A 13,618-nucleotide genomic window follows, 5' to 3' on the forward strand; every position below is an offset into this window, starting at 1 on the left:
CCTGTGACGTCGGACCCATGTTTGACACAAATAGGCGCCTCGCATCCGACGCAAATCGTCTATTCTGTACTAGTGATTCATGCATTAAACATTGATATCGTTCAACTTAACCTAGATTATGGAACTACTCACTCATAATTGAAATAACGAAGCAATTGAGTAATAATTTAAAAGACATAACAATCAAGGAAGAGAGAAAAATTAGAAAAACTTAATCTTGACTTGAATGAATCAATCCGAAGTAGTCAAAGTGTAGATCTTCAAAGTTAACAATGAAGTTTTTCTCTCAAAAGATCTCTAAAAAAGGAATAATAAAACTTAAGTGCCGAAATAATATTACTAAGAAAGTATGTATAGTTTCCTAAAATAATAAAATAAACTTAATGAAAATACCGACGGAAAAGCCGGTCGAAATGGACATGTCGACTCGATAATACAAAAACAGTCGCAAGATCAAACGTTTCTGTTTCCGGAAAAGTGGAGCAACACAAACATGTTAGATTTGACGTGGACGTGTTGCTCTGGATTACTGAGATCAGTAGCAAACTGTTTTGTAAAGTGTAGCGTGACATGAACGTGACACCTTGAAATTAGACTTCCAGCAGCTCCAGCGAAATGACACTGACGTGTCAAATGCGACACACCCGTGTTGACCTGCTTCAACCCATCTTCATGTCCACACCATCCCCAACTCGCCATAATATATCAGGCTTGAAAATTAACTCAAACACCACAGAATACCTCGTGAAGTAACATGGAATTAAAAGGGGCCAAATTAATTATGCAAGAGTTAGTCCTAAATGCTCAACTAAGCTAAAAAAGACTTGAAAATGCACCTAAAATATGAAGCATTATTGACTTATCAAACTCCCTCAAGCTATGTAAATGCTTGCCCTCAAGCATTATTCCAACATGAAACATAGGGAAAAGTAAGACAAAACTCTTCAAGCACGCACACAACAAGTGAATAAACACAAAACTTGACAACCAATAATCTTACCACTTTGCTCCCCCAAGTTTGCTTTGACCATACATAATAACCCTCACTCTAGTCGTGCACACAACACTCATGTGTATGAAAGGGTCAAATAATCGCTTAAAGCTCCATTTCATTGACTATATCCTACTATGAACTTGCACATCTTCTCAATTTCCACCGTTACGGGACTACGTTATATGCAAAGAATCATAAGGGCTTTATCAGGGTTGTAATGAAGGCTTAAGGTATGGGTGTGGGAAGTTCTAGAAAAGTGGTGCTCAAAAGGGGAAAGTGAAACTTTTTTTTTCAAACACCTTTGACAACCATTACTAGACCCCAAACACACACATTTTAATTTATTTCACTTCATTTTCTTTTTCTCATTAGCTAATTCACAACTCCTTAACTATAAACTCAAATTTCTTTTTATAGCCCACTAAAGACATAAATCACAATCTTTCTTTTGTTTTCTTTGTTTCTTGTTTTTTTCTTGTTTATTTCAATAAAGGATTTAACAAACATCTACAAGAGGAAATCAATAAGAGTTTCAAAGAAAGTAACTATGAGAAGGTGAACTCCAGATCATGTGTTCCAAACAAGCATTATATCACCTCAAACACCACAAAATATCTCCAATTTCACACTTACCTTCATCAATATAGCTTCACAATCCTCTAGGTAGGACAAGGTAAAGGGTTAAAGATGATATTAATGAAAAGAAACAGGCTAGGCTCAAAGGGGTGATAAAAAGGGAGTATTCAATGTAGGTGGCATTTGGATATGTAGCTTAGAAAACAACAATTGCCTCAATCATATTCAATACATAAACAAGTCAATGCGGTCTTGAGGAATATCAATGCAATTTCTAGAGAATAATAGCCAAGGAAGAGCATCACACATGAAAAGAGGGACTAAAAAGATGTTAGTCCATTAGGCTTAAATAACCTCACTAGGTAGATTTTTGGCTACCAAGTATAGTCAAGTCCCTTGGAAGGATCAAACCGTCTTACCACAAACCAATCAAATCATAACAAGCAAGGGGAGATCAAAAATAGTTTAAAGCTATTCAAATCATGCTTAGACTTCACATAGAGCCAAGCTTATTGTGTACTATCAGCAGAAAGCAATCCTAAATGCAACCTAAAATGCAAAAATTAGCATGCCAAAGATTTTAAAAAACCTATAATGTACAAGAGATGAAGAGTAGAGCACCTTCCCCAAGCTAGCATGTCAATATGTCCTCAATGTGACAAGGAGAGGGGAGAAACAAAACGAAGGTGGAGGAGGAGGAAAGGTACCAGAACTACCGGGGACCATCCAGCATGGCGATTCCAGCTTTGGAAATCAGAACGAAAACCCTAGAACTCAAATACCATCGTATCATAGCTACCCTGTGGAGACTGAAGATGGGCATCAATAGCAATGTTAGACAGAGCGAAATTTTGGACATTATACCTGTGAGACTGGACTTATAAGCATAGATCACTAAAACCACTCTACAGAGAGGCTAGATGTTGCTCCACATAAGAAGAGGATGAGAATGGAACATAAGCAGCACTGGGGGTGGCGGCACCCGGATCCTCATCCATGGGATCTCTATGAGGATCAACAACCGGTTGCCACTCAAAGTCGGGCTGAAAGATCCAGTTCTCCGGGAGGTAGATCACAGTCGCCTCTGGGTTAGGAAGATATGCATAGGGTCACTGACTGACCAACCAAACATACCCAAAGTTGTTATCCTACTCGGCTATCCAGTGCATAGCGCGGAGAGAGCATAAATTAAGACACGTCTCTCTGGGTACAACTGTCTAGTTAGAAAGATCATAGCCAAGATATATTGCAAGGATAGAAATCAGACCCCCTATGGTAATCTCCCCATACCATTTCTAACATCATCCAAATGGTCCAGGAGCCACATAGAGGGAACAAGACGACAATCCCCCCTGAGCCATATGCCATAAGAAATCTAGTCCCTCAAGAAACAACCCCGAAACTTTCCCCCCCAGCAAACAATGTACTAGCAAGTATTCGATGAACATAACGAAAGCCCAGGTTGATCATCCCGGTGGCCTTAGAAGACTGAGGGTTATAAGTGAACTGGGATATAAGGAGGCGCCAAAAGTATCCTGAATTAAACTAGCGAGAATAGGAGTGATGGGGGCCGATTTGACCGCCTCTAGGAAAACCAAAAGCCTCTAAGACTTGCTTAATAAAAAGGATATAGTGATTGCCCATCATTTGGATGGAAAGCTTCCGAAGGGACTTATCTATGCTCCTATGCACATGCAATGTAGAAAAGAACTCATAGGTCGGGGAATGAAGATTTAGCCAATTATCCCAACCCATGGAGTGAAATAATTGTCGGACATCCTTCTCAATACCTAAGGCTGCTACCGCGATCGAGTCAAAGAAACGGGTAGGCCTAAGGCGGTGACATGAGATGCACATGTAGTTTTACATATGATTCGGGTTGGTAAAGGTTATACCATAAGTCTCAACAATTGAGGGAGCCAAGGGTGGTGGAGGAGGTGGTGGGGAGCGATTGCGTTGATTTGTGGTGGAAGTGTTTTGGGGTTCGTTTCTCCTAGGTTTAGGACCCATGGTTGAACAAGCAATTTGCAAGCAAAGGGTTAAAACAAACCACAATAAAAAAAACAACCAATTCACAATAGCACCACCAATCTAGGATCAAGCCACAAATAACACTCAATAGGAAATCACAAAGATCACTAAAGAGCAAATCACAAATAGCACAAAAAACCCTATATCCAAGTAATTTGCAAATAGCACAAATAATTAGTACTCAACAACGGAGGTAAAATCGCAATTTGACTAGGTAGTGAGAAAAGAGAGATGTTACCAACAATGTCGTGGGAGTAAATTCCGTAATGAACGTTCCTTGCTTCCAATTTGTGCTAGTGAAGGTGATTGAGTGACCAAAGGGGCTCCAATTGACTCAACATAAAGTTTCTTCAATTCCATTTCTAGGGTTTGAAGAAGGATGGAAGAAAAAGAATGGAGATTGTCATTAGAATAGAAAAAGAATGTCAAGAAAAGGTTGATGGAGAAATTTGGTAAGAGTAGTGAGGAGAGAGAGAGGAAAACAATGGAAGTATGGAGAAGATGAAGGAAGGTGTAGAGAGAGAGAAAAGAAGCAATGGAGAGGGTACTCAAAATTATGAGGTGAGTGAGAGAAAATGAAACGCAACCTTGGGTTTGAAGTATCGCACAACAGGTCGACACGAATGTGTCGAAATCGACACGGATGTGTAGGCCTGCTTCTCGCCAAAACAACATCTACTCCCTGCTGTTTTTGCGAGTGACACAGACGTGTTGTTTTTGACACGTCCGTGTTGACCTCTTTATCCCAAAGCAGAAGCTACTGCTTGCAGTTTATGCGAGCGACATCGACGTGTCGTTTTGACACGTCCATGTTAACCTGTAACAGCACAACACGAAACAACCACAATTTTTTTCCGAAACATTAGTAAACGAAACTATGAGAATAGTAAATAAAGTACGAATTTTTTTAAAATAAAATAAGTAGAAACAAAATAAAGTTAAATGAAAAGAGAAAAGAAAGAGATAGAGAACTTTGCCTCCCAATAAGCATTAGTTTTTAAGGTCATTAGCTCGACCTCCTCAATTATCAATTATATGAAGGGATAGAGAGTATGATGACAACTCTACCACCAATAGGATCTCCAGCTCGGTAGTGCTTCAATTTTTTTTGGGAAATTCCCACTGGTAACCCTGTACTATGGAACAATTGCAATGGTAAACCGTGTTTCTTTTGAGTTTCAAAAATAACCCTATACTTAATAATATTATACAACTGTGACATTAATGATGGTTTAATCGTTACTTCAACCATTAGTATTATTGGTTTACCTAACCCAGATTAACCAACATTAGCTAATACAAATAAAATGTTCTTCAATATTTCATCATAGTGAAGAAAAATCTAATAATACTAATGGTTGAAATAACGATTAAACCATCATTAATGTCACAGTTGTATAATATTACTAAGTATAAGATTATTTTTGAAACTCAAAAGAAAAACGGTTTACCATTGCAATTGTTCCATAGTACAGGGTTACTAGTGGGAATTTCCCTTTTTTTTTTCAAAACGTTAGTGAACGAAACTATGAGAATAGTAAATAAAGTAAGAATTTTTTTTAAAAAAAATAAGTAAAAACAAACTAAAGTTAAATGAAAAGAGAAAAGAAAGAGATAGAGAACTTTGCCTCCCAATAAGCATTAGTTTTTAAGGTCATTAGCTCGACCTCCTCAATTATCAATCCGATGAAGGGATAGAGAGTATGATGACAACTCTACCAACAATAGGATCTCCAGCTTGGTAGTGCTTCAATCTGTGACCATTACCTTTGAAAGTTCCATCTTGGCGGTTCTTAGTTCCCCGAACACTTGTGAAAAAACCTTATATGTCACTTAGTTACAGATGCGATTTCTGTAAAACCAAATCCGAAAATCAACCAAAAAATAAGATGCAAAATTGGCAGAATAATCTGATGCGGTCCTCTTCTGGACTGCATCAGATTAAATAAATTGCTGCGATTTTTTAAAAATCTGATGCAGTTTGTGGACCGCATTAGAAAAATGGTTATATTTCCCTTACCCAAAAGAACAACCCAAAAAACGCACGCCTCTTTTTAATGGACCAAGCCCAAAACGCGCACCTTCTTACCTCTAATAAATCTGAACTCTCTCTCCTTCCTTCCCTCATAAATTTGAAACCCTAATTAATCTCCCTCCTTTTCTCTGTCTCCTCTCTCATACACGGCTGGAATCCCTCCTTTCCTCTCTCCTCTCTACTAAACCCCCTCCTCTTCCCTCCGTCATCCACCAACCATCGATGAATCACGCAACATCAAGGCGAGCACAAACCACTGATCAAAAATCGAGGCCCAGCCAACCACCATGAAGTAGTGTCGAAAAGAAGGGGACGAACACGAGCAAGTAGAAGCGGTTTTTGAAGCGGCGAGGAGACGGATCCCTTTTCGCATCCAACCACCATGTACCAAAAAAGCCAGTTCCAAACCCTAATTCGCAAAAAAAAACCTCAACGCTCTCGTCTCGTCTCTCCTCTCGTTTTCACCGTCGATCTCAATGCTCGTCTTCGATCTCAACGTTCATCAACGAACCGTCCACAAACACCGCTAGCGAACCGTCTTCGATTTCATCATCCTCCGTCGCTCACGAACCGTCGCTAGATCTAGGGTTGGGTTTATTTTTTTTTTTATAATTTTCATTTTCGTTCCACTTTCTTATTTTCGTTTCTAATTAGGTTAGTTTTAAGTTTTTGACTTCATTTCTGATTTTTTATTGTCATTGTTATTTTGAGATTTTTATTCTAGATCTAGGTTTCACTTTATTTTTATTTTTTAATTTCGTTTGTTCTATTTTTTTGGCCATATTGTTGTATAAGTTTTTGTAATTATTTTGGAATTTTGTTTGTATTTTTATTGTATTTTTTGTAATTATAATGTAATTTAGTTGTCTTTTTCTGTTAATTTTTGGTTTGGTGATTTTGTAAATCACTCTCTACTTTTCATATGTTGATTTTCTATCATTTGGTTTGGTGATTTAGTAATTTGAGATTATAATGGTTTGGTGATTTTCTGTCATTTTGGCTTCCATTACTTTTTGGTTTCGTTTCCCTCCTTTAGTTAGGCGCGCGTAACTTTTTTTTTTCAAAAGACACAATCTGATGCGGTTATTCATAACTGCATCAGATTCTTACTATACTGATGCGGTTTTTAACCGCATAGGTTTTTTTTGGTTACCTGCTGCGGGCCCATCTGATGCGGACCAAAACCGCATCAGTAAGCCCGGTTATGACCGCATCAGATGGTCTTTTTTCCACTAGTGGAACCATAGGACAAACCTTACAAACTTTGAATAGACTTGACCACTGCCGAATGAAGTTTACCAGGAAATAACTTCAGACGGGAATTAAAAAGAAGTACCGCACAACAGGTTGACACGGACGTGTCAAAATAGGCCTGCTTCTCGCCAAAACAACAGCTACTACCTGCTGCTTTTGCGAGTGACACGGACGTGTCGTTTTTGACACGTCCGTGTTGACCTGTTTCTCCCCAAAGCAGAAGCTACTGCCTGCAGTTTTTGCGAGCGACATCCACGTGTCGTTTTTTACACGTACATGTAGCAACACAACACAAAATAACCACAATTTTTTATATAAACGTTAGTAAACGAAAATATGAGAATAGTAAATAAAGTATGAAAATTCTAGAAAAAATAAGTAATCACAAACTAAAGTGAAATGAAAAGAGAAAAGAAAGAGATAGAAAATTGGGTTGCCTCCCAATAAGCGTTAGTCTTTAAGGTCATTGAAATCGACCTCCTCAATTATCAAGAAGATGAATGGATGGAGAGTATAATGACAACTCTATTAGCAATAGGATTTCTAGCTCGGTAGTGCTTCAATTTGTGACCGTTTCCCTTGAAAGTTCCATCTTGGCGGTTCCATATTTCCCCCAACCATAAGGAAAAACCTTACAAACTTTGAATGGACCCGACCACCGCTGAACGAAGTTTACCAGGAAATAGCTTCAGATGGGAATTTAAAAGAAATACGTACAACACAACAGGTCGTCACGAATGTGTCGGCCTGCTTCTCGCCAAAACATCTACTGCTTGCTGTTTTTGCGAGTGACACGGACGTGTCGTTTTTGATACGTATGTGTTGACCTATTTATCAGCAGAAGCTACTGCTTGCAGTTTTTGTGAGCGACATCGACGTGTCTTTTTTAACACGTTCATGTTGACATGAAGCAGCACAACACGAAAAACCCACAATATTTTTTGTTTCAAAAGTTTAGTAAACGAAACTATGAGAATAGTAAATAAAGTATGAATTTTTTTTTAAAAATAAGTAAAAACAAACTACAGTTGAATGAAAAGAGAAAAGAAAGAGATAGAAAACTGGGTTGCCTCCCAATAAGCGTTGGTTTTTTAAGGTCATTAGCTCGACCTCCTCAATTATCAATCAGATGAAGGGATGGAGAGTATAATGACAACTCTATCAGGAATTAGGATCTCCAGCTCGATAGTGCTTCAATCTGTGACCATTTTCCTTGAAAGTTCCATTTGGGCGGTTCCATAGTTCCCCGAACCATAGGAAAAACCTTATAAACTTTGAATATACCCGACCACCGCTGAACGAAGTTTACCAGAAAATAGCTTCAGACGGGAATTAAAAGAAGTACTGCACAACAGGTCGACACAGACATATCGAAATCGACACGGATGTGTAGGCCTGCTTCTCGCTAAAACAACAACTATTACCCGCTGTTTTTGCGAGTGACACAGACATGTCGTTTTTGACACGTCCGTGTTGACCTATTTCTCCCCAAAGCAGAAGCTACTGCCTGCAGTTTTTACGAGCGACATCGACGTGTTGTTTTTGACATGTAGCAGCACAACACGAAATAACCACAATTTTTTTTTGTTTTCAAAACATTAGTAAATGAAACTATGAGAATAGTAAATAAAGTATGAAAATTCTAAAAAAAAAAATAAGTAAAAACAAACTAAAGTGAAATGAAAAGAGAAAAGAAAGAGATAGAAAATCGTGTTGCCTCCCAATAAGCATTAGTTTTTAAGGTCATTAGAATCGACCTCCTTAATTACCAATCAGATGAAGGGATGGAGAGTATGATGACAACTCTATTAGCAATAGGATCTCCAGCTTGCTAGTGCTTCAATATGTGACCATTTCCTTTGAAAGTTCCATCTTGGCGGTTCCATAGTTCCCCGAACCATAAGGAAAAACCTTACAAACTTGACCATCGCCGAACGAAATTTACCAGGAAATAGCTTCAAATGCAAATTAAAAAGAAGAACCAAGTCTCCTTCCTTGAACTCTCTTAGCACAACGCCTTTGTCATGCCATCTCTTAGTTTTCTCCTTGAATAATCTAGAACTCTCATAAACATCAAGTCGATGCTCATCAAGCTCATTAAGTTGAAGGGATCTCTTCTTACCTGCCGTTTGAGAATCGAAATTGAGGCTCTTAATAGCCCAAAATGCGCGATGCTCTAACTCAACAAGATGAACACATGATTTCCCATAAACAAAGCGATAGGGGGTGGTATTAATAGGGGTTTTCAATGCTGTTCTTTAAGCACATAATGCATCATCAAGTTTAGCAGCCCAATCTTTTCGCGTTCTCGCAACCGTCTTCTCTAAGATGGTATTGATCTCACGGTTGAAAATCTCCACTTGGTCACTATTTTGTGGGTGATATGAAGTCCCACCCTATGATGCACGTCATACTTTTCAAGCATAGCTTCAAATTTATTCTCCGAAAAATGCTTACCTCTATCACTAATCAAAACCCGTGGAATGCCAAAGCGAGGGAAAATAGTTTTCTTGAATACTAACCACACAAGCATCATTAGTGGGAGAAGCAAAAGCCTCCACCCATTTGGAGACATAATCAACATCAACCAAAATATACTTGTTCCCATAAGAAGAAGGAAACGGACCCATGAAATCCATACCCCACACATCATATATATCCACTTCGAGGATGGTGTTGACATGCATCTCATTTCAACGGGAAATATTTTTCGTCCTTTGACATCGATCACAAGAATGCACATAATGATGCACATCCTTGAATAAAGTAGGCCAATAAAAACCACATTGAAGAATTTTCGCTGCAGTTTTATTAGTACTAGCATGGCCTCCACAAGGTAAATCATGACAACGAGTAAATAATATGTGATACCTCGTTTCCAGGATACACCTTCTAATCACCCCATCTACACAAGACTTGTAAAGAAAGGGATCATCCCAAAAGTATCTCCTTACCTCCTTAAAGAATTTCTTCTTTTGCTGCAATGAGTAGCCGTGAGGAATAATGTCACTAGCCAAATAATTGGATATATCGATATACCATGGGATCTCCGTAGTGGCTAGAGCTAGGAGTTGCTCATCAGGCTAGGTATCATCAATTGGAAAATCCTCATCACTTTCACTGTCAAGGACAAGTCGAGAAAGGTGATCATCAACAACATTTTCTGCTCCCTTCTTGTCCCGAATCTCTAAGTAAAATTCTTGTAGCAAAAAAATCCGTTGAATCAAGCGAGGCTTAGCATCTTTCTTGCTCATCAAATACTTAAGTGTCACATGATCAGTGTGAATTATCACCTTCGGCCCTACCACATAAGAGCAAAACTTCTCCATAGCATATACCACTGTTAATAATCCTTTCTCAGTTATGGCATAGTTCATTTGGGTCGTATTAAGAGTCTTGCTTGTATAGTAGATGACACGAAGCTTGCCATCCTTCCTCTGACCCAAGATTGCCTCCACTGTGTAGTCATTAGCATCCCACATAATTTTAAAAGCGAGATTCCAGTCAGGCGATTGAATTATAGGGGCAGAGATAAGAGCTTCCTTTAACTTGTGAAAAGCCTTGGTACAAGCATCCGTAAACACAAAAGGGACATCTTTGCCTAAAAGCTCAGTTACAGGTCGAGCAATTTTAGAAAAATCCTTTATAAAACGGTGGTAGTATCCTGCATGACCAAGAAAACTCCTTACTCCTTTAACAGAGTTAGGAGGTGGTAATTAAACGCTCAATGACCTCTATTTTAGTTTTGTCAACTTCAATGCCTCAATGAGAGATAACATGACCCAAAACAACTCCTTGTTGCACCATGAAATGACATTTTTCCCAATTGAGAATCAAATTGACTTCTTGACATCTATGGAACACCTTTTGTAAATTAGCAAGGCAAACATCAAAAGATGTTTCATAGACGGAGAAGTCCTCCATAAACACTTCCATAAAATTTTCAATAAGACTTAAGAAAATTGCCGTCATGCAACGCTGAAAAGTGGCAAGAGCATTACATAATTCAAATGGCATCATTCGATATGAAAAGGTGCCATAAGGACATGTAAAAGTAGTCTTTTCCTGGTCATTTGGATGAATATGGATTTGGAAAAAACCTGAATATCCATCCAACAAACAGAAAAAAGAATGTTTTACCAACCTTTTTAACATCTGATCAATGAAATGGAGGGGGGAATAATCTTTTCGGGTGACCCTATTCAATCTCCTATAATCAATGCATATGCGCCACCCTGTCACAGTTCTAGTTGGAGTTTGCTCAACGGTCATGCCTCCTTTCTTTGGAACTACTTGTACAGGACTAACCCTCTTTCTTAACTACTTCCATCATATTTGGATTAAGTCGGTGTTGAGATTCTATGGAAGAAGCATGTTCGTCCTCAAGAATGATTTTATGCAAAATGAGGGATTAATGCCCTTAATATCATCAATGGTGTACCCGATGACATTTTTATATTTCCTCAAAAAAAAAACAAATAGTTTTTCAATTTGAATGTCATCAATCTCAGCATTAACAATAATAGGGTAAATGTCATTGGGACCCATGAATACATATTTCAAATTAGAAGGAAAATGTTTCAGTTCTACCTTACGAAGCGTAGTACTCTCCTTAGTTTCTCCCGAGCTTAATTTCTCCTTAATAGGTTTTTAAAATTCAATGGCTCGTGTCTCCTCTAGAAGTCGCTTGTATTCCTTGGTCTCCCACTCTTCCCCATCGGCACTACCCATCAAGACCGTTGTAATAAATCATCAAGTTGCAAACCGAAGGCCTTAGCTTCTATCACCTCATCAAGAGCATCCACTTTATAAATAGTTTCTTCCATTGAAGGAGAATTCATGGAGTTTGTGAGTGTGTACTCCATCTTCTCATCACCTACTTTAAAGGTGGTCTTACCCTTCTTCATGTCAATAATGGCTCTAGCAATGGTCAAAAAGGGTCTCCCAAGGATGATGGAAACATGTACATCTTCTTACATCTCCATGACAACAAAATCACATGGAATGAAGAATTTACCAACTCTAAAATGGACATCTTCAAGGATACCAAGTGAAAACTTGACTGTTTTGTTTGCTAGTTGGAGAGAAATGCGTGTGGGTTTCAATCACCCATGTTGAGTTTCTTGAAGATTAACAAAGGCATGAGACTAACACTAGCCCCAAGGTCACACAAGGCATTCTTGATAGCAATATACCAAGCTTAACTGGAATAGAGTAGCTCCCTGCTTTTCTGGAAGCTTATTTTGGAAAATAGCACTATACTCAGTTGTTATTGAAACAATGACATTTTCTTGAATTTTTCTTTTGTTGAGAGCATGTCTTTCAAAAACATAACATAAGAAGGAATCTCAGATATAGCATCCAAGAAAGGGATGTTGATGTACAGCTTCTTCAACATATCAAGGAACTTCCCATTTTTTCAAGTTTGGCCTGTGCCAATCTTTGAGAGATTGAAACAAGTGGCTTGTATGGTTCAATAGGAATGATAGTGGGTTCCTGCTTCTCAGTCTTCTTAGCTTCATGTCCCGAAATCGTCTCCCCTTGGTCTTCTTCACTCGACCCTATAACCTCTTTTGCACTTTTCTTTTGCTCAGTTACCTTCTTTGTAGGCTCTTGCAATTCTTTACCGCTCCTCAATGAGATGGATAGATATGCCCCTTAGGATTTGGTTCAATTGAGAGATGACTAATTTGTTGGGTAAGTTGGGTCATCTGATTCTCCATCAATTTATTATGAGCATTGATTTGTTGGAGAGATTTGTTGAAGAATTAATTTTGCTTTGCTTGATATTCAACTTGATTTGCTTGAGAAGAAAGTGAATTCTCCATGATAGTCTCAAGGTTTGATCGAGAGGATGATGATGATGAGTTGAATTGTGGCCTTTGTTGGAAATCGGGTGCGTGGGAGTAGTTTGTGTGTGGAGGTTGATGTTGGTTATTATTGTAAGAGAAATTTGGATGATTCTTCCAACCTAGATTATATGTGTTTGAGTATGGGTTGTTTTGTGGTCTTTGGTTTGTGTTTAGGAGGGCATTAGCTTGCTCAATTATCGCTCCCATGGTATTGTATTGACACTCATTCATTGAGTGACATTGCACTTCACAAATCTCACAAACAGGTGCTATTTATCCGCTATTCAGTTGGCCAACCTTAGCTGCCAAAACCTGCACAGTGTTAGATAAAGTAGCAATAGCATCAACTTCATACTTACCTCCCCTTTTAAGGGGCCGACGAGACACACTCCAATCATTCAAATAATTGTTGGCAGCCATATCATCCAACAATGTCTTCGCAACTTCTGAAGTTTTGCCATGAAAGTATCGCTAGATGCGACATCAATAGCACTTCGAACATCATGTTTCAGACCATTGTAAAATGTCTGAATCAATAGTCACTCAAGAATACCATGGTGTGGACATTATCTTTGCAAAGCCTTGTATCTCTGACATGTCTCATAGATAAACTCCAATTCATATTGTTGAAAACCAGATATCTCATTTCTGAACTTTGAAGTTCTCATAGGAGGGAAGAACTTGTAGAGAAAGGCCTTTTTCAAATCTGACCGCGTGGCAATCTTACTCACTTTTTCTTCTTTCAACCATTCTTTTGGTTCGTTGAGAGAAAAAGGAAAAACACAATATCGAATCAAATCATCAGAAACATTTGTTAGTTTCAAATTATTACACTTCTCTAGGAAGTTAGCCAAATGATCAGAAGGGCTCTCTTTG

The 13,618-nt window shown here is 38.5% G+C and overlaps 1 non-coding gene across 1 annotated transcript; it reads left to right on the top strand.

Moving 5' to 3' along the window:
• Positions 1-13,291: 13,291 nt before the first annotated feature.
• LOC125498135 (small nucleolar RNA R71) lies at positions 13,292-13,398 on the top strand. Its single transcript, XR_007274901.1, has one exon. It is a non-coding gene; the product is annotated as a small nucleolar RNA R71 (small nucleolar RNA).
• Positions 13,399-13,618: the final 220 nt, after the last annotated feature.

The sequence above is a fragment of the Beta vulgaris genome, chromosome 5 (assembly GCF_026745355.1).
Source record: "Beta vulgaris subsp. vulgaris cultivar EL10 chromosome 5, EL10.2, whole genome shotgun sequence".
Lineage (NCBI taxonomy): Eukaryota > Viridiplantae > Streptophyta > Magnoliopsida > Caryophyllales > Amaranthaceae > Beta > Beta vulgaris.